Here is a 25889-nt window from a genome sequence, read left to right as displayed (position 1 = left end):
TATTATTACTACATGATAGCAAACAGATGCTCCGTCTCACAAAATGCACGGCAGTTTACACTGCCACAGTGAGACAATGGCATATGAGACATTAAAATATCACTCAAAACAAGCAGCACTCACACACTATATCGCTTAAGGACATAATGCTTGAGATAAAGGAAGTCTTAATTTCATAACTATATGAGTCAAATGTGTATTTTTCAAAATGGAATTCACAAAATGGAATTCACAAATTACCTTACTGATAATAAATTATTAATTTCCAAGATTAATAACCCTGACAAAGAAAGTAACTGAAACTGTGTTAAACTAAGCTATGTGTTAGTTGTGCCAACAAACTGAATGTCTAATATGAATATTATTTTAGTTTCATAATTTAAGTTAGTAGACAATGGGTTGATTCTCAGCCAGTACAAATTGTCATAGATTTGCTGATTTTAAGAGCATAATGGACTCATTCCATCCAGAAATGATTTGCCCCAATAGATTAACAAAACCCTTTACAGCAATCCCAAGACACACACCACTGCAAAATCTTAAATGTATCTTCTGATGCTGGGAAGTTGTGCCCCACCTTTCTAATATCCTAAAGCAACATAACCCACACATCTTCTGGGTGTGCTGTACTGTCCCACCTAGTGGCACTTAGACCTCTTACAGAGAGGAAGAATGACTTTTACCTCAAGTGGTAGAGGTTCATGTACTAAGCTCCAGAGGTCCCAGGTTCGGTTTCACCTAGTGGAGTTACACCAAGAAACTGGGTGGTGGTTACCTCTCCCAAAGCAGAAAACACAGTAAAAGATCATAACTTGACCACAATATATCTTATCCAAATGGAGAAAAGCTCTTAGTAATAAAGCTGTGAAGGTCCCACATGCTGACATCCAACTTACACCCAGAGAGAGGTCATGTAGAGAGAAATTCTGAGTAAGCACCAGATGGTCATGGAATACACTTTTCAGTCTTAGAAGTCCAAATAGCCTTGCAGTGAAATGCAGATAACCTGAAAGGGTGGCAATTTCTAAGAAAACATACAAGGTGATATCTTGATTTTCTAAAGGACTTTTGAAATATAAACACACTGAGTTTTCCCTGTTTATTGATAAATACCTTCTATGGGAGAAGATACAAGTAATGTAACATATCCTCCCCTCTTCCATCTCTGGGTAAAAAGACCTATCTGCCTCCACTGAATTGTCATTCTTTATACCAGAAAACATCTTGTTCAGAAGTGGAACCGGTACTTTTTATCTCAAGTAAGCTCTGGTCATTGTATCAGAGGACCAACTAGAAACAGAGTAACTATCCAAGCCAACAGGCCAGTAATGCTGTCTAAACACTGTACTTATCCACTTTGTTTGCGTCTGCACAACTAATTTCAGCTTTGAATTTCTGAACTGTAAGGGAGACCAAGTAAATGATATAAGTCAGTTCTAGTGATTAGCAATACTGACCACTTATTACTTGGATGATGGCCTACTTATTTTATTGATCATTTCTTGTACCATTCTATAAAGGTAACACATGTAAGTGATTAGAAATGGTCACCTAGTTATACAGTATTCATAAATAAATGAAAAGTTACACTCAAATGAAGTGGAAAAGGAGCTTTTAACTAGTGAAGTGCTATTACCAAATAAAAACACGGAATGCTGTACATTGAATGAGTAGCCAATAACTCATTTATTTTACCACTGCATTGCTTTACTGAAGTCAGAGAAGATATGTCACTTTATACCAGCTGACGTTCTGGCTATTTTTTTTTTAATTTGGAATAGAGGGGACAGAACACTTTACTTCAAAATCTCTCTCAATGTCCAGTTCTAAATTTTGTGTGTGTGACAATGTAGTGTGTGTGACAATGTAGAGAAGAGAAGGGACCTTTGTGTAATTTCTCACAACTAAGCCAAGTTTCAAACCTGCTCCCAGGAACCAGTAATGGGCAAGATAGTTGCAACTATCTCACTGGCAGTAGGAACATGGGCTTACTTAGCCAAATTGACTTCAGAGTGTGTGAGTGAGACAGAAAACACCAGCAGTGAACATGCAGGTTGAAAGCATAAGAGACAGTATAAATATAATCCAAAACAAACTTTTTTTTTTTTTTTGCCAGTACAGAGAGCTCTGATCTGGACTACATGGACATCTTTATGATGTGTCTTTTTCTTTTCTGGTTTGGATTCAGCTTAAAGAAGAAGTCAGACTTTTCTGTTGTAAAATACTTGTGCTACTTACACATAGGTGAAAGTCCCAATGCCACATTCCTTTCTTAATGTGACTAGTTGCCACAAGGAGCCATTACACTTTGTTTAGCTTCATCCCTTTACTACTAATGCTTCTTTGAATCACTTTCCATAATTCCTCTCCCTATTTAATACTGATGCTTTTCAAGTAGACATTATAACAAATCACACTGCTGCGCTTCTATCATGCTTCCTACCTAATATGTCTCCATTTAGATATTAATAGAGGTTCCTGTATCTACGCAAGAAAATTGCCTCTGGGTATGAACGTGTACGACAAGTTTAATCTGTACAGGCCCAATGCTAAGCTCAGTCAAAAAGGTCCACTGTAGTGTAACTGAAACTTTACCTAAATAAGGAGTTTCTAAATGAAGCCTTTGTGAATTGAATTGTCCAGTCATATACTTCTCAAAGATATAATTTATTATAGTTGTTCACTATTTCCACTGTAGCTGACGTCAAAATGCCCTTTCCTCATAAGTCTCTACTTTTGATTGATTTTAACATTGGTATAAAGTTTACTCAGATCTGAAATTTGGTATGCTCATTCAAATTTGATTTTAATTTATAATTAAGTAAAACATGACCTTTCACCAGTTCATCACATCAGATGCAGAACACTTACTAGCAAAACAACATTTTGTATAAACATAGTTTTTACAGTACAGTAATTCCTCTTTTAACATGTGCCCGCTTAACACGTTTTTGCGATAGGATGATTTTTTTTAAGTACACGACCATCCCCGGAATAACACGATTTCCCCAGCTGGCCGCTGTGCAGGGCTTCCCCAGCCTCCCTGCAAAGCGGCGGAGGGTTTGCCTCTCACCGTGCCATTCCCCGCTGACTCCCCCTCACCGGACGACTTGCCCCCTCTCCTCCGCCCCTGCTTGCAGGCCGGTGGCTGAGTTTCCCCAGCCAGACCATTGCCAGCAGCTGTGTGGGGCTTCCTCTGCCTCCCTGCAAAGCGGTGGAGCGTTCGCTGCTCGCCACACCATTCCCCGGCGACCCCCCCCTCGCCAGACGCAGTGCGGGTCCTGGCAGACCCATCACAGGGGCATACTCCCAACCCAATCCCCCTCCCTTATTCTCTCCTTCCCTTCCCCAGAGGCAAACACCTCCCTTCCCTGCTGTAGCCCAGTCCCCTGTCTCCCCCAACCTTGTGTCCCGGTCCCAACAGACATCACCGCTTGAAATGCAACCCCCACCTTTTCCATTATTTTCAATGGGAAAATTGACCCCACATAACATGTTTTCACTTAATACGATCGTTTTCTGAAACATATCGATAGTGTTAAATGAGGAACTACTGTATAGTGTTTATCCCTCAAATGATGTTCCATGCCTTGCCATTACGTGATCCTCCAATGAAAGATGGCATTAAGTTCACCATGAATTACCAATTGAATCAATGATAATTTTTATGATGTAAAAATGAATATAAGCTACATGATTTAACCCTATAGCTTGTGTTAATGGTATGTAGCCCCATTCCTGAGAATGGGGCATTGCTTCAGTGGGAGTTCCAGGAGAAATCTGGAAAAATTATTCCTCAAGAGCAGTACAATAAGTCTTACTCTGATGGGAAGGAGAAAGTGCAACTAGTTAGGAGGGAAGGGGAAAGCATCATTATTGTACCAGCACTTGTGTGGGGCATATGGGTGGTGAAAAAGGGAGTCTCCTTTAGCTTTCTGCCCCCAACACTTGTGCAAACTGACAGTACCTCCAGGATGAGACCCCAAAGCAGAGGCTCCCATGGCAACCTTTGTTTCCTTTCTGACTCGTTGTGCAAACAGAGTGCTTGCTAGAAGGGGAGAGGCCATTTCTAGTACTTTGTCCCCACCTCTGTGAAAACTTCCATGAACTGCAAGCATAATCCTTCTCCTATCCCAAGGAAAAACCCAGGAAGTGGGCTAATAAGCACTGCCTGACTCCAGAAGGGCCATTTCTAGCTAGGTAAAGCCATGACCCCACTTCCTCTATGCACAGGCACTAAAATGCTTGTATTGGAGGCAACACTTTTGGGGGGTGGGTGGAAAGAAAACCACTCTGGCAAACATTCTAATTAATCAGGCAAGACTTGCATTATTTTCAATGGACTATATTGTTGGGGATTTTAAATCTGTGTAATTCAGGTACTGATCATCATTGCTGCAGGACACCAATTCAGCAGCCACCGTTGGTATGAATATCACCCTGAGTGTCTAAAGCATCACATTTTAGGATGTGCTGTCATTATGCAGCAGTTACTTTGTTCCATATCTGATTGCAAAGAAATCAAGTTCCCAGAAGATTTCAAGTCATAAACAGCTTGTTCATTATTACCTCAGATCATAGGTCTCTAGTCAAAGACACTTGACCATGTGTGTTGATAAGTGGGAGCCACTGAGAGTCAGAATGTCCAACGTGAGCTTTGGCAGGTGGACATCTTCAATTCCTCTGAATTCTATAGACTTTCCATTGCAGATAACACATATTTTCTCTCTTTTTTTTTAATATATGCAACTTTTGGGTGACTTCAAATAATTTTAAAATGTGCAATGTCAGTTTGTTGAGAGTGGTGTATTTTGAGGAGCAGGAATGTGAAAAATGCCCAGAAAACATAAAGATAAAGAAATGTAACATTTTAACATTGGGACAGGTGAACAGATACAAGCTAAAACTCAGTTCATAGCCATGTGTGTTCCCACCAGCAGTTACAGTCTGTCAAAAATCTTCCCTTATGCATAGTTATAAAATCATCTATTTTAAAAAGTCTACATCTCTTTCTCTTTTGGGGATTCAGCTTTATATCTTGAGACACCAAGAGGCACAGGCAGGACCAACCCATCTGCAAAGAGACGGTTTGATTGGAGGCTTCCTATAAAGTGGGATTGCACTCAAATGCTGACAAACAAGTGAAAATGAAGTATTTAAGTATTTAATTTATAGCAGTTAAGAAAGAACAGGAACAGCCAAAAAATAAACAAACCACACATTTAAAAAAAATCCAGCAGTTACCATAAACTTAGAATTTCTGTAGGAATTGGTATGGGGTCCTAAAGGCTCCTTTGAAAGTTGAAGCTGTAACAATCAATAATTCTGATCACCTGGCTTTGAAGATAATAATCCCAACTATACATACAATATGATGGGGACTAATTTAGCTATAATCACTCAAGAGAGATCTCGGAATCATTGTGGATAGTTCTCTGAAAACATCCACTCAATGTGCAGTGGCAGTCAAAAAAGCAAATAGAATGTTAGGAATCATTAAGCAAAGGATAGAGAATAAGACAGAGAATATCTTATTGCCTCTATATAAAACCATGGTATGCCCACATCTTGAATACTACATACAGATGTGGTCACATCATCTCAAAAAAGATATCTTAGTACTGGAAAAGGTTCAGAAAAGGGCAAAAAAAATAATTAGGCGTTTGGAATGGGTGCCATATGAACAGATTAAAAAGACTGGGACTTATAACCTTAGAAAAGAGAAGACCAAGGGAGAGGTGATAGAATTCTATAAAATCATGACAAGTATAGAGAAAGTGAATAATGAAACGCTATTTACTTGTTCCCATAACATAAGAACTAGGGGTCATCAAATGAAATAGATAGCAGGTTTAAAACAAACAAAAGGAAGTATTTCTTCATGCAGCACACTGTCAACCTGTGAAACTCCTTGCCAAAGGATGTTGTGAAGGCCAGGATTTTAACAAGGTTCAGAAAAGAACTAGATACATTCATGGAAATTAGGTCCATCAATACTTATTAACCAGGATGGGTAGGAATGGTGTCCCTATCCTCTGTCAGAGGCTGGAAATGGATGACAGAAGAGGGATCACATGAGGATTATCTGTTCTATTCACTCCCTCTGGGACATCTGGCATTGGTCACTTTTGGAAGACAGGTTACAGAGATAGATGGACCTTTAGTCTGACCCAGTATGACCATTCTTACGATCTTAAGATCTTTTTCCTCAACAGTCATATGTCTTTGTCTTTTTAATCTTTGATGGGCAAGAACTGTGACTTCTACTTGTTTTGCAAATATATACCGTATTGTGGCTGCTACCACAACAGTAAGTAATCATAAGAATTATAGCTTCTTTTGAGATCTACACATTATACCATACTACATTAGAACCTCAGAGTTAAAAAGGCCTTGGGAATGGAAGATGATCATAGCTCTCCATAAAACGTTGTGTTTCTTCCAAAAGCTTACAACTAAATATTGGATTAATACAGCTTTGAAACTTTACTACAGGCAGTCCCCGGGTTACGTACAAGATAGGGACTGTAGGTTTGTTCTTAAGTTGAATTTGTATGTAAGTCGGAACTGGTACATATTGTAGGGGAAACTCTAGCCAAACATTTTTTTTAGTTTTGGATAGCATAGGGAAAGGTTAACTCCCCTCTAATGTTTGTTTTGCTTTCTGTTCCCCTGTTCAGAAGATTTCACATCTATTTCTGTCCCTGTGACAAACTCAGGACTAAAGGAGTAACTCATCAAATACCAAACAGCTTTGCACCATGCTTTGAGCTAATAGTTTTATTTCCACATACCACCCAGGGTTCTAGGAGGAGGGTCCTTTTTTTGCTAAAACAATGAGGCCAGCACTTTGTTTGTTTTGGTGGAGTCTTTGTTTGCCCAGGGAGCCCAGCATGTATAGGGGGAGGAGGGGCGGAGAGGCTGCTTTTGTCTGCTGTTCAGCAGCCTGTTGCTCAGGGGAGGGGGCAGCCTGTTGCTGGCAGAGGGGGAGGGGAGAGGCTGCGAGGCCGCGGGGGGGGGGCAGCGGGCGTGGGGGGGCACTTTTCCTCTGCCCGGCAGCTCTGCGGGATCCCTGTCCCTGTGGCCAGCTGCTGCAGGCAGAGGCCAGTTGGAGCCGGCCGAAGAGGAGGAGGTGGATTCTAGGACCCAGGTGAGCGAGCCCCAGGGACACTGCTGCGCTCCGGGAGCCCGGCATGTATAGAGGGGAGGAGGGGCAGAGAGGCTGCTTTTGTCTGTTCGGCAGCCTGTTGCTCAGGGGAGGGGGCAGCCTGTTGCTGGCAGGGGGGTGGGGGAGGCAGTGGGCGTGGGGAGGCACTTTTCCTCTGCCCGGCAGCTCTGCGGGACCCCAGTCGGAGCCGGCCCGAGGAGGAGGAGGATCCTAGGACCCAGGTGAGCGAGCCCCGGGAATGCTGCTGCGCATGTGCGGGAGTTGCCTCACCCCGTTCGTATCTAGGGATCCGACATAAGTCGGATCCACGTAAGTCGGGGACTGCCTGTATATGGAAGAAAAATACAGATTTTAAGCATCTTAATTTAAATGAAACAATCACAGAAAAAGTTTACCTTGTCAATTTTAAAAAATCCCTTTTTTCCCCAGTAATTTTGTTTAATATGGCACTGCACTTTGGTGTTTTATTCTCTGCTGCTGCCTGACTGACATTTCTAGTTCCAAATGAGGTGTGTGGTTCATCAGTGAGCTCATAACTCTGGTGTTCAGAACTGTGACATTCTACTGTATCTCATTTGTCTACAAGAGAGAGAAACACGGAAAAACAAAATGCTGTGCTCTCTCTGTCATTTGGAGCAGTTAGATGAGCCAACTCAAACAGTTTTGTGGGGTAAGCTTTTAAGTATCCTCCTGATATAGAAATACAGTTCTGAAAAATCCCACCTTTAGATAAAATATCTAGGAAATTTTGAATGGCATTAGATATCCATGCAACTTGGATTTCCGTGTATACAAATTCTGTGGGCGAACTTACAAGAGTTGCTCCATTTTGTGAGCTATTACAAGTCCCAGCTGTCTTCTCCAGGATTAAAACAGGACGTGTGTCTCTGACCTTGCATAGCTGATGTGACAGTTGTGTAGATGCAACACTGCCAGAATTTTGATACTATTGGCCTCCAGGAGTACTCCTACAGATGTCTGCTGTGACCACTCTGGCCAGCACTTCCAGCTCTACTGCTCTCCTAATGAGCACAAAAAGCCCCAGGAACCATAAAACAGCCTCTGCCATGTGGCCAGCCTTGTGAGCTCATTGTGAGAGAGTAGCACACCACTGGACATGAGTTCCTCCAGCAATTGGTCGGACAGTGAATACTTCTGCTCTCACAGCCTCCGTTTCCCAGGGGTGCAGAAGAGCACCAGCCTGGATGGTCCAGGAGCTCCTAGACCTCTTCCAGGTTGGGGGAGATGAAGCCATCTACATGAGCTCCAAACCAGCAAGCAGAATGAGGAGATCTATGGCAGGATCACTACCTGCCTCACTAAGAAAGGGTATTCTAGGGATCCCCTGCAGAGTAGGGTGAAAATCAAGGAGCACAGGTAGTCCTATCACAAGGCCAAGGAGGAGAGTGGATGGTCTGAAGCAGCACCTCATACCTGCTGCTTCTATAACCAGCTGCATGCCATTCTGGAGGAGAGGAATCTGATCAACTCCCTCAGAGTGGTTGTGGAGTCAGAACAAGACACACCTGACATCAATCTGCAGAAGAGCAGGGTGGCAGAGGGGCATGAGAAGGAGGAGGTAACTAGCCAACCAACCATGCCAGAGAACCAGAAGCTGGTCATGACCTTCTAGCCATCCCCCCGCCCGGGGCATCTTCCAGACCATTGATGAGCCTGGGGAGGACACTTGTGGGTAGTTCACAAACTTTGTCTAACTACAAGTGGGTTCAGGCAACAAGGGGTGAGCTGCAGCATTATCTCTGCCTACACAATGCGAGTGGGTGAGGTGGGGTTCACGTGTCTTCAGATGGAGTGGACATTTTGTTTGCACAGCTGCATGAAGCACTCAGATAGGAACTCTTTAATGCTTCTCACATTTTGGGGGAGGCCAATCTTATTCCGTCCTCTGTGGTAGGGCACCTTACCGTGCCAAGCTACACAGTAAGTGGTCTGCCATAACTAACCACAAAAGCATTGAAGCATAAGGCCCAGGTTTATGGCCACAATCAGCATCCATTCCCAAACACTCCAGGTCATTCAGAGAAGACTGATATCTCTCATGGCAACCTGGCAGGAAGGAGATAGGGAAATTAGCATTTTCCCTGGGAGGCCATGTGTGCCAGACACAGTCTCTCCCTCTCCCTTCCCAACAGGGCTGGGAAAGAAGGACTCTTCCTGCAACACCATGTGGCCCCTTCCTCTACCTGCATCTGAGCAGACTGCATCCCAGTGCTTCCATTAGAACTCCGTGAACCTGATGTAAAAATCGCCTGCTTTAAAACACACAGCTGGCCTTGCATGGAACACATTGCCATTGTCTTTACAGAGCCCTTTGGTGTAGGCTAACAGATTAGGGTGAGGCTTAACACAATGTATGTCCCACAATGTCTGCCCTTGTCACTGGGATTGCACTGGGATTGCAGCCAGCTTGATGCATACTCCCCCTCTTCCAGCATCTGCCCACCTGGCTCAGATCTGCAGGTGAAAGTAGACAAGGTAGGACACGCTCCAGAAGCAGATGGACTGCATACACTCCCTTGTGGAGGAGATGCGGACAGAGCACCTGGACCACATTGCAGAATGCCAGGAGAGAAGAGTCACCAGACAGCAGCAGGCAAGGCAGAAGGAGACTATGTTTGCCTCCATGGTCACTGTTATGGAGTGCCTGGCTTCATGCCTGTAGAGGGTCTATTCCTAGAAGCCCATATGCCCCAGTGACAACCCCAGTCCCTCCTCCTTCAGCTCCTTTGCTTTTCCTTCAGGGTCCCCAGGACATAGGGGGACTTCACAGCAACCACACCCTCCAGGACCTCAGGAGACAATCCCACTTCTGCCCCTGAGCTCCCCTCCCTCTTTTGGTTTCTCACTTCTGCTTTCCCCCAGAGAAATCTCCTGTTCTTTGAACAAACATCTTGTTATTGCTTGAACTGCAGGGGTGGATTAAAGATAAACACAGAGAATTCAGAGGTATCCCATGGAGAGCCATGTGGAAGAGTCTAAAAACTGGCATTGCAGAATAAGCTATCCATCAAGGCCTCTCTGATTTGTGCTGCCTCGCACTGTGCTCTCCTTATTGTGCTGCTGTCAGACTATTCAAACTCTCTGACTAGGTGCTCTGCTTTAGTCCCCCACTCTGCCAGACAAGTTTTCCTCTTGCTCTCACAGAGATTATGGTGTGTACACCACACTGCCTACAGGAATGGTGCATTCAGTGAGGTCTAGCCTAGTCATGAGATTCCTAAAATTACCCTTTAATCATCCAAATGTACATTCCACCACCACTCTGCACTTGCTCAGCCTGTTGTTGAACTCCTCCTTGCTAGGATGCAGACTGTCCATATAGGGCTTCATGAGCTATGGGAGCAAGGGGTAGGCTGGGTTGCCAAGTTTTCCACCTCTCCAACTCTTATTTTCTTGTCTGGGAAAAAAGTGCCACTTTCAGAAGAGGCAGGAGTTATATGAGAATCATGCATCTTTCACAACCATCCCAGGTTGATGTCGGTGAAATGGGCCTTGTGATCCACCAGCATCTGCAGCAGCATGCAGAAGTATCCCTTGCGGTTGATGTACTCTGAGGCAAGATGATCAGGGCCAAGATGGGGGTGTGCATTTCATGTATTTCACCACAGTAGTTAGGGAACCCCATCGTGGCAAAGCGATCCACTATGGTGTCCATGTTTCCTAGAGTAAAATCCTCCATAGCAGAATGCTGTTGATCGCCTTGGCTGCTCTTATAAGAGCAACCCCCACAGTCGATTTGCCCATGCTGAACTAATTCTCCACTAAACTGTAGCTGGTGTTGCAAGCTTCCATAGGGTAACTGCCATGCACTTTTCCATGGTCAGAGCATGTCTCGTTTGGGTATTCTGGCATCTCACATCAAGGGCAAGCTATTGGCAAACTTCCAAGAATGTGGCTTTGTACTATTGGAATGTCTGCATCCATTGCTGAGTGTCCCATCTCTGCATCACAATGTGGTCCTCCTAATCTGAACTTTTCTCATGGTGTCCGAAACTGCATTGCGCTGTGTCTAGAGGATTGACTGGTGGCTGCGCAAGCATCAACACCGGGGCTTGCATGAACAGTGCCTCCATGCCACGCTAAGCTCTGTCCTTATCCTGAAACAGTGACGTGTACACTCTCCAAATACTGTGCCATTAGGTGCACCAGCAACACATCACCAGCACGATGGTTTGCTGCAAGTCATGTTCAAGTTGCTTTGGAGTCTTCATGGGTGACCAGAGCACAAGCAAGATGCAAGCACATCACCTCCCATTTAGGGACTAGACAAGTGCATTATGGGATGCTGGCAACACAAGCCCTGCTGGCAACACAAGCCCCACAATGGGTACCATGATCATAACCCAGAATAAAAAGCTGCTCATGATGCATCGCTCTCTGGTGGACTCCCTCATGGGGGTGCGCTACTTCGGAATACATTAAATTCTTCCCTGCAGTGAAGACAACAACCTTCAACTTCACAAAATCGGGTGGTAAGAAGTCAACCATATAAGATTTGACCTTATCTCATAGCATAGACATGCCCTAAGAGTGCTAAAGAGAAAATCAAATGTTAATTTGTTAAAATCAAGCTTTATCAGATTATTTCAGTACAGTTATTCATATGTTCTATTCATTTGGAGTCTGAAGATCAGTTTTTATTCCTTCCAACTAATTGACCATACAATAGTGCTGATGTCCATTTTATGGTATTAGAGTAAGGCACTTATTTGTTTTAATGTGGTATATTTTATTATTGCTGTATTTGGATGTAATGGGAAACTGAACACAAACAAAGAATACAAATTATTAAGCAGTCAAAACACATCTCTCCAAATGTTAGTGAGCCCTTAAACCATATATGTACAATTTTCAAATGCCAGGTAATCACTTAATCCCCTCCTCTATGCTATCTTAACACTTGTCATCTTACATAGCCTCTTTGTTTCTGAAGAATAATATGACTAAAGAACACTAGGTACAACAAAATATATTACTCTTGGCTTGTGTACTAAAGATTTATACACAAGCAGCACACGTGAGATGTTTTGTGCTTTAAACCTGGAATCTAAATAAATCAGACACTTTGAAAAGAGAAACAAGTCAGTCAGCCTACTGGGTGTGTTATAGTAATAGGGTCTTAACATTAGACTGCAATCCCCTCAGGCATTTGTTGCATGCTAATTTTTTAGACAGAACCTACACAATGCTTTTTACGCCTTCTCTTAGGAGATAATTAGGTTACATCCTTAAAAGTAAATTTGTGACTAACTTTATTTGTAAAAGTAAATTATAAGCTTGGCATTCTACTCTCCAAGAAATAACTATATTAATAATAATAACTGGGCTTGTTTAGTTTGGAAAAAAGAAGATTAAGGGGGGACATGATAGCGGTTTTCAAATATCTAAAAGGGTGTCACAAGGAGGAAGGCGAAAATTTGTTCCTCTTGGTTTCTGAGGACAGGACAAGGAGTAATGGGCTTAAAGTGCAGCAGGGGAGGTTTAGATTGGACATTAGGAAAAAATTCCTAACTGTCAGGGTGGTCAAATATTGGAATAAATTGCCAAGGGAGGTGGTGGAATCTCCCTCTCTGGAGATATTTAAGAACAGGTTAGATAGACATCTGTCAGGGATGGTGTAGACGGAGCTTGGTCCTGCCTTGAGGGCGGGGGGCTGGACTCGATGACCTCTCGAGGTCCCTTCCAGTCCTATTATTCTATGATTCTATGATTCTATGATTAGAGGTTGTTGCCAGCAATAGTAAGTGTCAGGTCCGACACTGGATTTGCGAAGTACAAAGACATGCTACACAGGTATCTGTCAAACAAAAGCAGTTTATTTTCTAACAGCTATCAGCTGTGCCCCGTAACTAAAAGAAAAACATAATAAGAAAAGTGGCTTTCTTACATCCCTTCTGCAAGTCGGGAACCCCGTTTCAGCTGTGGACAAAGTGGGAGACTTATCTTTTGAGGCGCCGGTACCAAAGCCCACTGGTGAGGTTCAAATTACTGTGCTCTGGTGCAGCTTTAAATACAGTGTCTCTACCTCATTTGGCAGTTTGGATATTTCCAGGGGGTTACTCATTGCTTGTTACAGTATGGCTCAGCTGTACTGCTTGTCCTTTGACTTTGTTTACATGATCAGTACATTTGGGTAAACAGGATGGTTATGTTCCCGCCTTTATCTACAATTCATTCTTGCTACAATGGCATATGTTCTAGAGGCTTGCTTCTGGCTCATCAGTAGTAGGTGTAGCTAGACAGGAATCCCCCCTTGTAACATCCATTTTTGCTTGCCTGGAGCATGCAGGCCACACAGAGCACAAAGCCCAGGCTATGTGACCGTGAATGGCTGTAAACAGAGATACGCCAATTGCTGACCAAGAGGCTGCCAAGGAGTGCCCTTGACTCAAACCCATATTGATACGAACACACATCCATCCGCGGGGGGAGGAATCTCTCGCCCAGTAAAAAAAATGTCTACTATTCACAATTTAGTTCTCTCTCTTGCAAGTGTAAGTTAACTTGAAACTTGCTTGTAAGAACTGGCGCCACAAAACAGACCAGTACAATTCAGCATCTTAGATAAGAAAGAAGATACGGGCCCCCAGAAGTATATAGATTGGTCCAGCAGCGCATTTTCTCTGAGTGTCAATCTACCATCTATCTGCTGGTCGGGTTAGGTGTTTGATCTCCCGAGGTTCCAGAGAGGACGCCCACCTCATATTCGTCTTTCCTAGGAATTGAGAGACCGGCCCTGGCCTGACATGCTGGAGTCGAGAGGCACAGAAAGGGTTAAAATTGTACCTGGATGTGGTCCTTTGCTTAAGTATATATATACATACTGTTAGAGCTCTTTAAAGATTAAGCTGTCACTTAGTACCATTATTTCTATTTTCTATCTTTACCTTTTTCCTGTGATCATTTTTAAGACATATATATATATATATATATATGCGCTAGCATTTAAGAAATAGAGCAATAGCCATTGTAACCATATGCTTTTATAAGTCTCTTAATAAACCTGTAACTGTTTAAGCTTTAACCTGACTCCTCCAGTTGCTGTAACACAGCGGTGTCCAAACTTTTTTCAAAGAGGGCCAGATTTGAAGAAGTGAATATGCGTGAGGGCTGTCCCCACACTCTCAGCCCCAAGGCGGAGGGCCCGCAGGGTCGGAGGCGGGCGGAGAGCGCAGGGCACGCCGGCCTCATGGCGGCCCGGGGGCAGGGTGAACCCGCAGCCGAGCGGGGGAGCGGGGCTGCGGACGTGCCCTACAGGGCAGGCTCTAGGACCGTGGAGGCCATGGGCGGCGGCGGCGGCGGCGGCGCAGCCGGAAGCGGCGCGCTGGGCGCGCCAGTTCAAAAGAGCGCCGGGGAGCCAGAAGAGGGGGAGGAAGCGGGGGCCGTATTAAATCGGAACACGTGCCACAATTGGCCCGCGGGCCGGACTTTGGACATGCCTGCTGTAACAGAACCAAGCACAATTTAAAAGAACTTCAGCTGGTCATAAAAGGACAGACATAGGGAGAGCTTGGGCGTTTGGATCTGTGTCACTCCCAGGTGACAAGATCCGTTGGGGCACCTTTTCAGCCTTTCCTAGGCTGCCCGCTGCGAAGGAACCCCTGTGTTCTAGCAGCTAAAATCTAAGGTGTAATAAGCTCTTCCTATATAACGAGGCGTCTGTTGGCCTGCTGGCCACCCTCTGCGACGGGACCCCGGTCCTAGCAGTAAAGACACAGACGTTAAACCTTTTCTCAGAAACACACACACACACACTGCCCTGACCGTCGGCTGACAGTAGGGAAGGGGGGGGGGGGGGGAATGCAGGACTCACCACCTCTATACTTCACACGTACAGAGTTCTTCTGGAATTAACCCTTACAGAGGGTACATCTACACTGCACCATTATTTTGAGATAACTAGCATTATTACAAAATAACAATGTGAGAGTCTACACAGTTATTCCATTATTTCGAAATTATTTTGAAATAATGGACAACTTATTCCAAAATCTGTAAAACTCATTGTTGGGGTAAACTGAGGCAGTCCATGGTATCCTGCTGAGATAATGATGTCTCAGCATCCCCTGAGTCCATCTGCTGCCTATATAACCTAATGTATGTTTTAGTTAAGTTAGTGCTCTCCAGGTTAACCCCTGGTTGGTACTCCACCAGCGCTGGTATTCAATACATCCTCAGCTTGTTTTTACCGAGTATATCCAGAATTATTCTCTACACTCATTCTATGAGGAATAATGCCTATTCCAAAATATCTATTTTGAAATATGGCAGGTGTAGATGCTCCGCTGCTGCTATTTCAAAATAGGCCCTCACCAGGGCCATTCTAAGTTATTCCTTCCCAGTACCTCCTGGGACTCTAAATTGAGAAAATAGGGAAGCCTGCCTCCGACTAACTTTGAGGCTTCCCTGCAGTATAGATGTGCTAGAGGTGTTCCCCAACTTACGAACAGGTTACGTTCCGAATAGCTGGTCGTAACTCAATTTGTTCATAAGTCAGAAATACCCCATACAAAGCACTCAAAGCATAACCAAGCACCAAAAAACACAGCAATCAACACTACTGCAGCAACAGCAAACTTTATTTAATGAACATGAACAAGAAATACAAAACACAATGCAGTAATTTAAATACAGTAATGTCAATTGAATTAATTGGATGAGGAATCGGAGGAGTAAAAAACTACAGTAAGAAAATCATCAACAGATTCTATTTCAGCAGTTCCTTTGCTTGTAGAAGGCATTGGTTCACTATGGGAGGCAGCACTGCTGGGGCTTTCTTTAAAAAAATATCCATTTTGGACTGGACAATTTGTTTTTTCTTCTCGTTATAAATTTCCTTATAGCAAGCCAGGGCGTCCTGAATTAAACGATCCACCTTTGAGAATCTCGCAACATTAGGGTCCATTTTTTCAAACATTTGCATTCCTTCATTTATTTTGCTGAAAGCTGCAGCCATTTCTTTCATCACAAAGTTTTTGGGGGCTTCTTCTTCTTGGGCTTTTTGTCTCTCTTCCTCTGCTACCCTCTCCGCCTCAAGCTGCATTAAATCGTCATTGCTCAGCTCCTCCCCAACATCCTCAACCAATTGGTGTATGTCTTCATTATCCATTTCCAGATCCACTTCTTTCGCCAGCTGTACAATGTTATTAGAAATGTCTTCCAGTTGCTTTTCTTTTTCAAACTCTTTGAAACAGTTCACAAATCTTTTTAGGATTTTCTTCCATATGCCATTCATACGTTGTGGAGTGACTTCTTCCCACCCTGCAGCAATGTTCCTTATGCAATGCAGAATGTTGTAGTCCTTCCAAAATTCACATAATGTTTTGCCGTTTTTGCATTCTGTGGCAGCTACTGCCTTTGTAAATGTGTTGCAAAGATAATATGCTTTGAAAGCAGCTATGGCCCTCTGGTCCATGGGTTGGAGAATAGAAGTGGTGTTGGGAGGCAGAAACACCACTTTCACGTTGGAATGTAAGTAATTTAGGTATTGAGGGTGACCTGGAGCATTATCTAATGTAAGCGGGGTCAAGGTAAGCTCTACCCTGACATCTGGTGGTGAACTGTGGCAAGTGGTGCAAAGAGCCTTCAGGGGCTGATCTCATTTACATAGATACACCCAAATTGCATAGACACACCCACCCCATCTAGTATGTGCTCACAGCAGGCCAAATGGTCACTTTGACCACTGTGGGATCCCCAGTCTCTCTGTTATTGAGGCAGGGGGGGATAAACGTGTTATTACCCTGATTACACTGCTTTACAGCCAAAATGCTTCTGAAATAAATGTAGTCAAACTTTACTAATTCTGGGTCACTGAGAATGAAAATGATGCTTAAAATTGTTGCTGGGCTCTAGTTTTCAAGATATGCTATTGGGTCAGTATATACGACCCTTGACTTGGGAATGGCGGAGAATAAGTGAGTTATAAAGGGAAGGGATCTCAATTTAAACCAGAAATTACTAAAATACATCTTTGACTGGATCGATCAATAAATCTATGACTGGGTTTGGACAGTACTTGCTTTTTAGGCAAAACAATGAATTATGCAATCTGAAGCTGGTTTTGCATCATGTTGTTCTTAGAAGTCATGGATGATGCAATCATAAAGAAGCTTACATCACTCTGCTGAACAAATTGCCCTATATCAGCTCTAGAAATCATACAGTGTCATGCTCTCTTATTTGTCAATGTTTGATTTTTGCAAAGGGACACATTTCTGTTTAGCCAAAGTGAGCAGAGATGCCTCGTACTAGTGTGAACAGTGCAGATAACTTCTGCTATGTTTGTGGCGAAGTGACTTTTGCATCACAAAAGCGCAGTATAACCACTATGGTTAAGAAAGCCTATCACCTTTATTTTGGCTGCAAAATTGGAGATCAGGACAAGAGGTGGACCCCACATATATGCTGCAATACTTGTGCAACAAATCTTCACCAGTAGTTGAGCAGGAAAAGGAAATCTATGCCTTTTTCAGTGCCAATGATTTGGAGAGAGCCAACAGATCATACCAGCAATTGTTACTTCTGCCTGGTGCCTCCAGTTGGGAAAGGTGTGTCAAAGAAGAAAAAGTGGACTGTGCATTATCCAAACATTCCATCAGCTATACGCCCAGGACCCCACGGAGAAGGACTGCTGGTTCCTGATGCACCAGAATCATTCTCACTTGAATCAGACGAGGAAGAGGAAGAGGATGAAACTTCTGATCCTGAACCATCAATGTCACAGGACCCACATTTTCTCCCATCCTCCTCCTCTGAACCACACCTCATAACACCAGGTGAGCTGAATGACCTTGTCAGGGATTTGGAACTACCCAAGAGTAAAGCAGAGCTGTTGGGCTCCAGACTACAGCAGTGGAATCTCCTGGAAGGTGATGTTAGGGTTTCCATGTTCCGTGACCGTCAAAAGGATCTTGTCCCATTCTTCTTCATGGAAGGTGATCTTGTAGCCTGCAACAACATCGATGGTGTGATGGCAGCCCTCAACATCGTTCACGATCCAGATGAGTGGAGGCTGTTCATTGATTCATCGAAGATGAGTCTTAAAGCTGTTTTGCTGCATAATGGCAATGTTTTGCAATCAATTCCAGTTGGACATGCAGTCCATATGAAGGAAACCTACTACAACATGAAACAACTTTTGAGGTGCATAAACTATGACCAACATCAGTGGCAGCTTTGTGGCAATTTGAAGGTTGTTGCTCTCTTGCTTGGTCTGCAGACTGGATACACCAAGTACTGCTGTTTTCTCTGCGAATGGGATAGTTGTGCAAGAGATTCCCACTACATCAGGATAGATTGGCCACTCCGACAGTCATTGGAGCCTGGGAGGAAAAGTGTTCAGCATCCACCACTTGTTGAATCAAGGAAGATTTTGTTACCACCTTTACATATCAAGCTGGGTCTGATGAAGAACTTTGTCAAGGCCATGGACAAAACACAAGCAGCTTTCAAGTGCCTGATTGGAAAATTGCCAACGTTAAGTGAAGCTAAGATAAAGGAAGATGTCTTTGTTGGTCCTCAGATTTGTGAACTTCTTTGAGATGATGCATTTGACCATGCAGTGTGTGGCAAGGAAAAGACGGCACGGAAAGCCTTCCAGTTAGTGGCAATAAATTTTCTCGGAAACAGCAAGGCAGACAACTACAGGTTGTTGGTGGAAAACCTCCTCAAGGCATACAAAAGCCTTGGTTGCAACATGTCACTAAAGATATATTTTTTGCACTCTCATCTAGATTTTTTCCACCAAACTACGGAGCAGTGAGCGACGAGCACGGCGAGCGATTTCACCAGGACATTGCAACAATGGAGAAATGCTATCAGGGCAAATGGAGCCATTCAATGCTTGCAGACTATTGCTGGACAGTGACAAGAGATGCTCCATTTAATGAATACAAGAGAGAATCAAAGAAGCACCGAGTAGACACTGAATTGGACTAAACTATGTACATAATAGTTTTTTGCCTTTTGTTTCATAATATATTTTATTTATATAACCCTTTTGCTGATTTTTAAAATGTTATATAAACAGGACAAGTGAAATATTATCATTTAAAGCAACCATAAACACATGAAAAGACCTAGGTTTACAATGTATGATTAAAACTCTACTATCTACACAATATTCATAGACGTAAAATGTAAAAACTTAAATATCTTGGAAACAGTAGCCAATCAGTTGTGTTAATTGTCATATTTGAATTCAGCACAACAAAATACATAATAAATAGCACATTTTATCTCTGAAGCAGATGACTTCTAAAAAATTGTAGACCAGTGTTAAGTGAATCAAGGACAATGGAATGGTGGAACTGTTTATGACAGAGGGATTCACCATAAACTAAGTAGTACTCGCTAGACAAGGGGCATGGGTTCCAAACCCAGTCATTTTGAGAGAGACTGGGGACAGGTCTTTGCACCTGGTGGTGGGGCCTTGTCTGAGGGCCTAAACACCACCAATTGCACCCCCTCCTCTCTCCACTGTGGAATATCAGAACTAATTTGGATTCCATTAGGAGTCTAGTTGTGAGCTGCAGAGTTGACTTCACGGTGGGCCAGTGGTTCACTCGCACTGAGGCTCCTCTATTATGAGCTGAACTTGCTGAAGAGCTGAAATCACTGTGTGCTGTGGGGAGGCTGGTGCTATACTATGGAAGAGCTGAAATCACTGTTGCTGTGGGGAGCCTGGCACTATGCTGCTGAGCTATTAGCAGAGCAGCTTGCAGGGACAACCAGCAAGTGCAGGCGGACAGCAGAGCGGCTGACGGGGGTGACCTGAGGCCAGTAGGAGCGGCAGCAGACAGCCAGTGGAGCAGCTGCAGGAGCAACCAGCTGGCGGCCAGGGGCGTGGAGCCAGACCATTCATGGGACAGCTGAGGCGACAGGTGGAGTGTGGCAGAGTGACTAGCGTTGCCGACAGTGGCAGAACCCTATAGAGAGGCGGAACCATCAGCGGACCATGTAAGGTGTATCAATCCCCGCCCCTCCAGGTTGGGATGGTAAAACCCTGCCAGGTGAACTTTTGAACCCTGGGGCGGCACTGACCCAGGGCAGAGAATTTTGGGGCATTGGACTTTGGGACTTTGGGTGATTCGTGGCTGAGGGGTGGGTCTTTGCTCATATTTGGTCTATGAATCCGAGTTGTGGTGTTTTCCCAAGTTAATGCTGATGTCGGTTACCACATGTTATTAAAGGTTTGCTGCTATACTGAGGTTCTGTGCTTGCGACGGGAAAAATTGCCTCTTTGAGGCACCCAGAGGTGTATGTAAGATTTCCCAGGTCACTGGGTGGGGGCTCAAGCCGGTGTTGTATTACCTTGTTGGGAGGAGAGCCCTAGATACTGAACCCAGCCCTTGCTGCTATTAACTCAGCCTGGCAGAGGGGTTACATAATATAAAAAAAATTTGGAAAGGAATTCTTTTCTCCAGAAAATATGACTTGACTTCAGGGATGAAACAGTTCATGAACCAATCTTCAAAAAATGCAAGCGTCATCCAGGCTTTCTTATTAGCACGATAATGAACTGGTAAAGTAGCCTTGCTGATATTCTTGAAGGCTCTAGGATTTTCAGAGAGATAAATCAAGAGGGATTTCAATTTATACCCAGAAACATTGCCTCCTAACGAAACTGTTAGACGATCTTTGAAAGCCTTATAACCAGGCCTAGTTTTTGCTTCTTTATGTATGTAAGTACATTTGGGCATTTTCTTCCAAAAGAGAGCTGTCTCATCAACATTAAAGATCTGTTCTGGAAAATAATTTCCTTCTTTTATCAGCTTATCCAATGCTTCTATGAAAGGTTCTGCTGCTTTCGAATCCCCACTTAATTTCACATTATGAAGGTTTGCACGCATCTTGAACGGTTGAACCAACCGTGACTGGCAGTGAAAGTTTGGCCATAGTCATACTCCTCCTTTTTCTTTAAGTCTTCAAAAAGACTACGAGCCTTAGCTTGTATAGTCATGAGACTTAATGGCGTGCGTTTTTCAATTTGGTCTTCCATCCAAAGCACTAAGGGTATGTCTACACTACCACCCTAGTTCGAACTAGGGTGGTTAATGTAGGCAACCGGAGTTGCAAATGAAGCCCGGGATTTGAATTTCCTGGGCTTCATTTGCATATTGCCGGGCGCCACCATTTTTAAATGTCCGCTAGTTCGGACTCCGTGCCCGCGGCTACATGCGGCACGAACTAGGTAGTTCGGATTAGGCTTGCTATTCCGAACTACCGGTACACCTCGTTCCACAAGGAGTAACAGTAGTTCGGAATAGGAAGCCTAATCCGAACTACCTAGTTCGTGCCGCATGTAGCCGCGGGCACGGAGTCCGAACTAGCGGACATTTAAAAATGGCGGCGCCCGGCAATATGCAAATGAAGCCCGGGAAATTCAAATCCCGGGCTTCATTTGCAACTCCGGTTGCCTACATTAACCACCCTAGTTCGAACTAGGGTGGTAGTGTAGACATACCCTAAGAGTTTTTCCATTTCCAGGATGGGACCTGCTCTTTGCTTTGTTAGAATTTATTTCATAGGAGCAGACCCTTTCACTGCTTCACAAATGCGATCGCTGTTCTTCATAATGGTGCTGATAGTGGATTTTGATAGCCCTAGCTTACGCAACATGAAAGACACTGTTTGACCCCCTTCATATTGCCTCACTATTGCTATTTTCTGTTCCAAATCAATAATTTTTCTTTCTTTTCTCACCACCCTTATCACTAGCCTTTTTCTTTTACTTGACATGATGGCCACAAGCCAACACTGAAAACACTGTGAGGGAATGAAATGTAAACACGCTGCCTGACCGCAGACATGCAAACACAACGTGCTGCCGCAAGGTTGGTTGTAAGTGCAGATGGTCGTAAGTTGGGTAACGGCTGTATTTCGAAAAAACTACTCCAGAATGGCTTATTTTGAAATAGCTTTTCAGTGTAGATAGACATTTCCAGGTTTGCTTAAAACAAGATAATATTTTATTTGTTATACCACCAACTATCGCTAAATCGGAAAGATTCTGGAATCAGAGTTTAAGGCGTAATCGTGCTGATGATACAGTATGTGAAAGAAAATATAGCTCATTCTTCTGTCTTTATATTGCACCCATAATAGCAGCAAATTCTTATTTTGTCAGTAAATTCAGACATACCCAGAAGACATATGGGAAACAGATAAATAGTTATAACAACAAGACACAGAGTTGTACATTGTCTTTGCTTTAAACAGTGGCTGGTACCTGTGCCAACAACAGCTACAGCAATCTGGGAGTCTTCAATCTTGCAACATTTACTGTATTTCCACAGTGGCAGTAACATCTCTAACCAACTGTTTGAAACTGAGAAAACCTGGAAGAAATTGCCATAACAGAGATTTAGTCACCAAAGAGGAGCTTCTTGAGAGAGAATGTTAAAAGGTTGCAAGAGAGAGGAGGGAGAAAAAGAAAAAAAAGAATATAAGAGGATATTCAAAATGTTTAGAATATGAAGTTCTGCTGTAGAATTGATTGTGCTGTAGGAACATAGGCAATAGATTATGGGGATAAGAATGGGTGCTATCAGGGAAAGGCTGAGGACTTCTGTTTTATGGAAGAGGAGAAAAGTAGTAAAAACATTCATCAAAAGGCATGGGTAAACATGTAACCACTATCATGTACAGAAGCTGTTCTGATTTTTACTATTTTTTTTAAAAAAATCATATTAATTGTGTTAATATCACCAGTCTTCTGTGTTTACTCTTCCTAAATTATCTGCTGGGTTGGTCTACACTTCCTTAGTTGTGTCCTTTCAGTCTACTGTTGGCAAACCTGAGGAAGACTAACCTCTAGTCTATACATAGGGCTCATCTAGATTACTGGGACTGGTCAAAAGAAGATATGCAAATTCTGCAGAGCTTTCGAAAGAGAAAGTAATTAAGATCTGGCTTTGTCGGTGAACCTCCCCCCCTCCCCCCCTTTGTCAAAAAAACCGCATAAACCTTTTTTGAGGAAAAGCAGCTTTTCGACGAAGGGGGTGGTTTGCAGAAAAAGCCGCACTTTATTTACTTTCTCTTTCGAAATATTCGCTTTCAAAAGTGTGATCAGAAGTGTGATCCCATGGAATTTGCATATCCTCTTTCTACTGTTCCATGTAGTCTAGATATGCCCTAAGGCTATGTCTAGACTGCAAGCCTCTTTCGAAAGAGAGCGTCTAGACTACAATACGCGGATCCGAAAATCGATCCGCTTTTTTGAAAAAGAGCATCCTGACTGCTGGACACTCTTTCGAAATTAAAAGCCACCCGGACCCACTTCTGCCAGGGCATGGGGGCAGCATTTCCTTCCGGGTGCTGCTGCCTGCCCTTTGCAGAGACGCGTGGTTAAAGGGACGCCCCTGAACACCCGTTGCTCTGCTCCTGCAGCTGCCTTTGCTGTCCCTCTAGGAGGTAAGCAAGGCATTGCAGTGCTGGTTTGGAGTGCTCAACTTCCTGGGACACCCCAGCAAGTTTTTTGTTTGGAGGTTTTTTTGTTTTAGACCCTTTTTTTGGCATGGAGCCAGAGCTGCCCCTGGGCAGGTGATGGCCCCATGCCATCATACTGCAAGTGTTGCTGCATCTGCATGACACAGTCATGACGCTACTTCCCCATCTGGACCCAAACCAGATGTACGAAGGGATCGTCCATCATGCAGCCCCACTGCCCTTGCCTCCAAACTTCTTTGTGGACAGGCGTGTTTGGAGGCTTGACACCAGCTCTGACTGGTGGGACCGGCTCGTTATGGAGCTCTGGGATGACCAAGAGTGGCTATGCAACTTCCGGATGCGAAAGACCACTTTCCAGGAGCTGTGTACCTAGCTTGCCCCTGCTCTGCAATGGCAAGACACCCACCTGCAGCCCGCTATCCCTGTGGAAAAGAGGGTCACCATTGCCCTCTGGAAGCTGGCAACCCCCGACAGCTACCGCTCCATGGGACACCAATTTGGAGTCGGCAGGTGTACTGTTGGATACATCCTGATGGAGGTAAGTCATTGTCTGGGGACAGTCACAGTTTGGGGTGGGGGTAAGGGACACTGTCAGGAAGGGCAAAGTGGAGTGGGAGTGGGAGGGAGCTCCTCCACTCACCCTGAATTGTTGGGGGGGGGAAGTTCTGAGGAGGGGATTCCCGGGGTGTTTGAGAGGGAAGGTGAGTGGTGGGTTCTCCTCCTAAGAGATAAGGCACCCCTTCTAACATTTTGTTGTCTGTCTCTTTCTGCAGGTGGTGAGGGCCATCAATTCGGAGCTGCTGAACAGGCTCATCTGTCTACCAGATCTGGACAGCGTCATGGCTGGCTTTGCTGTCCTTGGCTTTCCGAATTGTGGAGGAGCGCTCGATGGGACACACATTCCAATCCGTGCACCGCCCCATCGAGCAGCCCAATTCATTAACAGAAAGGGCTACTTTTCTATGGTCCTCCAGGCCCTGGTCGACCATCGTGGCCAATTTTCTGACATTTGTGTTGGGTGGTCAGGGCGGGCACATGATGCGGCATCTTCAGGAACTCATACCTCTACCGGAGGCTTCAGGCAGGAACATTTTTCCCGCATCACGACTTTGCGGTTGGGGATGTGCACATGCTGGTGTGCATAGTGGCTGATGCCGCCTACCCTCTGATGCCGTGGCTGATGAAGCCCTACACCGGCCACCTGGATGCGAGCAAGGAGCAGTTTAATGCTCACCTTAACCGGGCTCGCAACCAGGTGGAATGTGCGTTCGGACATTTAAAAGGCAGATTCCGGTGCTTGCTCACACGCCTAGACATGGGGGAGAGCAACAACCCTGAGGTGGTGGCCACGTGTTGCGTTCTCCATAACCTGGTGGAGAGGAAAGGGGAGGCCTTCCTACCAGGGTGGGGTACAGGTGCTGATGGTCAGGAGAGGCACTTAGCAGCTGTCCGGGGCTGGGCAATCCGCCAGGCTCACCGGTCTGTTTACATACGGGAGGCCCTACGGGAGCAATTCTCAACTGGAGGCCACTGACTCTACTGAGGGGCTTCTGCCTGGGGACTGGGCCCTGACCCAATAGAAGCTTCCCTCCACAACCCATCTCCTGACTCTGTTTGGAGAAATAACAAAAACCAGAGTTTGTCTCAAAATAATAAGTTCTGTTTTATTTTTTAAAATATCACTCACTGGAAAATAGTATAACTGTTGCAAACATAAAAAAGCTTTTGTTCATTTTTGATGTAGAAAATATACTTTCATGCCAAACTATGTACAATAAACATTTTGTTTAACACATTCCTTGTCATTTAACTGGGGTGATGGGGTGCTTGAAACCTGGAGGGGGGAAGGGGACTTGAAACCTGGAGGGGGGAAGGGGATCAGGTTGCACGGTGCTTGCCTGATCTCAGTCTCCTGCTTGGGCCTCGTGTTCGGGGTCCACCATGGCCATGGGATCGGGTGGTGCACTTGTCGGTTGGCTGGATAACAGCGGGTAGGTGCTTTTGGGACTGGGAGGCCTGCGGGAGAGGAGGGCCAGAGGGAGAGAGGGGCTGGAGAACTGGGGGGGGCTGGGGAACTGGGGGGGGCTGGGGGAGAGGGAGGTCCAAGGGGGGAAAGGGATGCTGCTGTGGAAGGGGGGTTTGGTGGGGCGGGGTCATGGGGTGCTGGAGGAGCAGGACCAGGCACAGGAGCAGGCAAGCCGCAGACCTCCCTGAGAGTGGCGCACAGGGACGTGCGCTGCTGGACCAG

General features: G+C 44.6%; 1 long non-coding RNA gene across 1 annotated transcript in view; it reads right to left on the bottom strand.

Moving 5' to 3' along the window:
- Positions 1 to 23126, bottom strand: part of LOC142830496 (uncharacterized) — an 86235-nt gene extending 63109 nt beyond the window's left edge. Inside the window, exon 1 of the long non-coding RNA XR_012905791.1 lies at positions 22422 to 23126. This is a non-coding gene — a long non-coding RNA (uncharacterized LOC142830496). The remainder of the gene's footprint in view (positions 1 to 22421) is intronic.
- Between the last annotated feature and the right edge of the window lie 2763 nt (positions 23127 to 25889).

The sequence above is a fragment of the Pelodiscus sinensis genome, chromosome 8, assembly GCF_049634645.1.
Source record: "Pelodiscus sinensis isolate JC-2024 chromosome 8, ASM4963464v1, whole genome shotgun sequence".
Classification (NCBI taxonomy): domain Eukaryota; kingdom Metazoa; phylum Chordata; order Testudines; family Trionychidae; genus Pelodiscus; species Pelodiscus sinensis.
The sequence above is the reverse complement of the archived record's forward strand: the minus strand, read 5'-3'. Positions and strand labels throughout refer to the sequence as shown.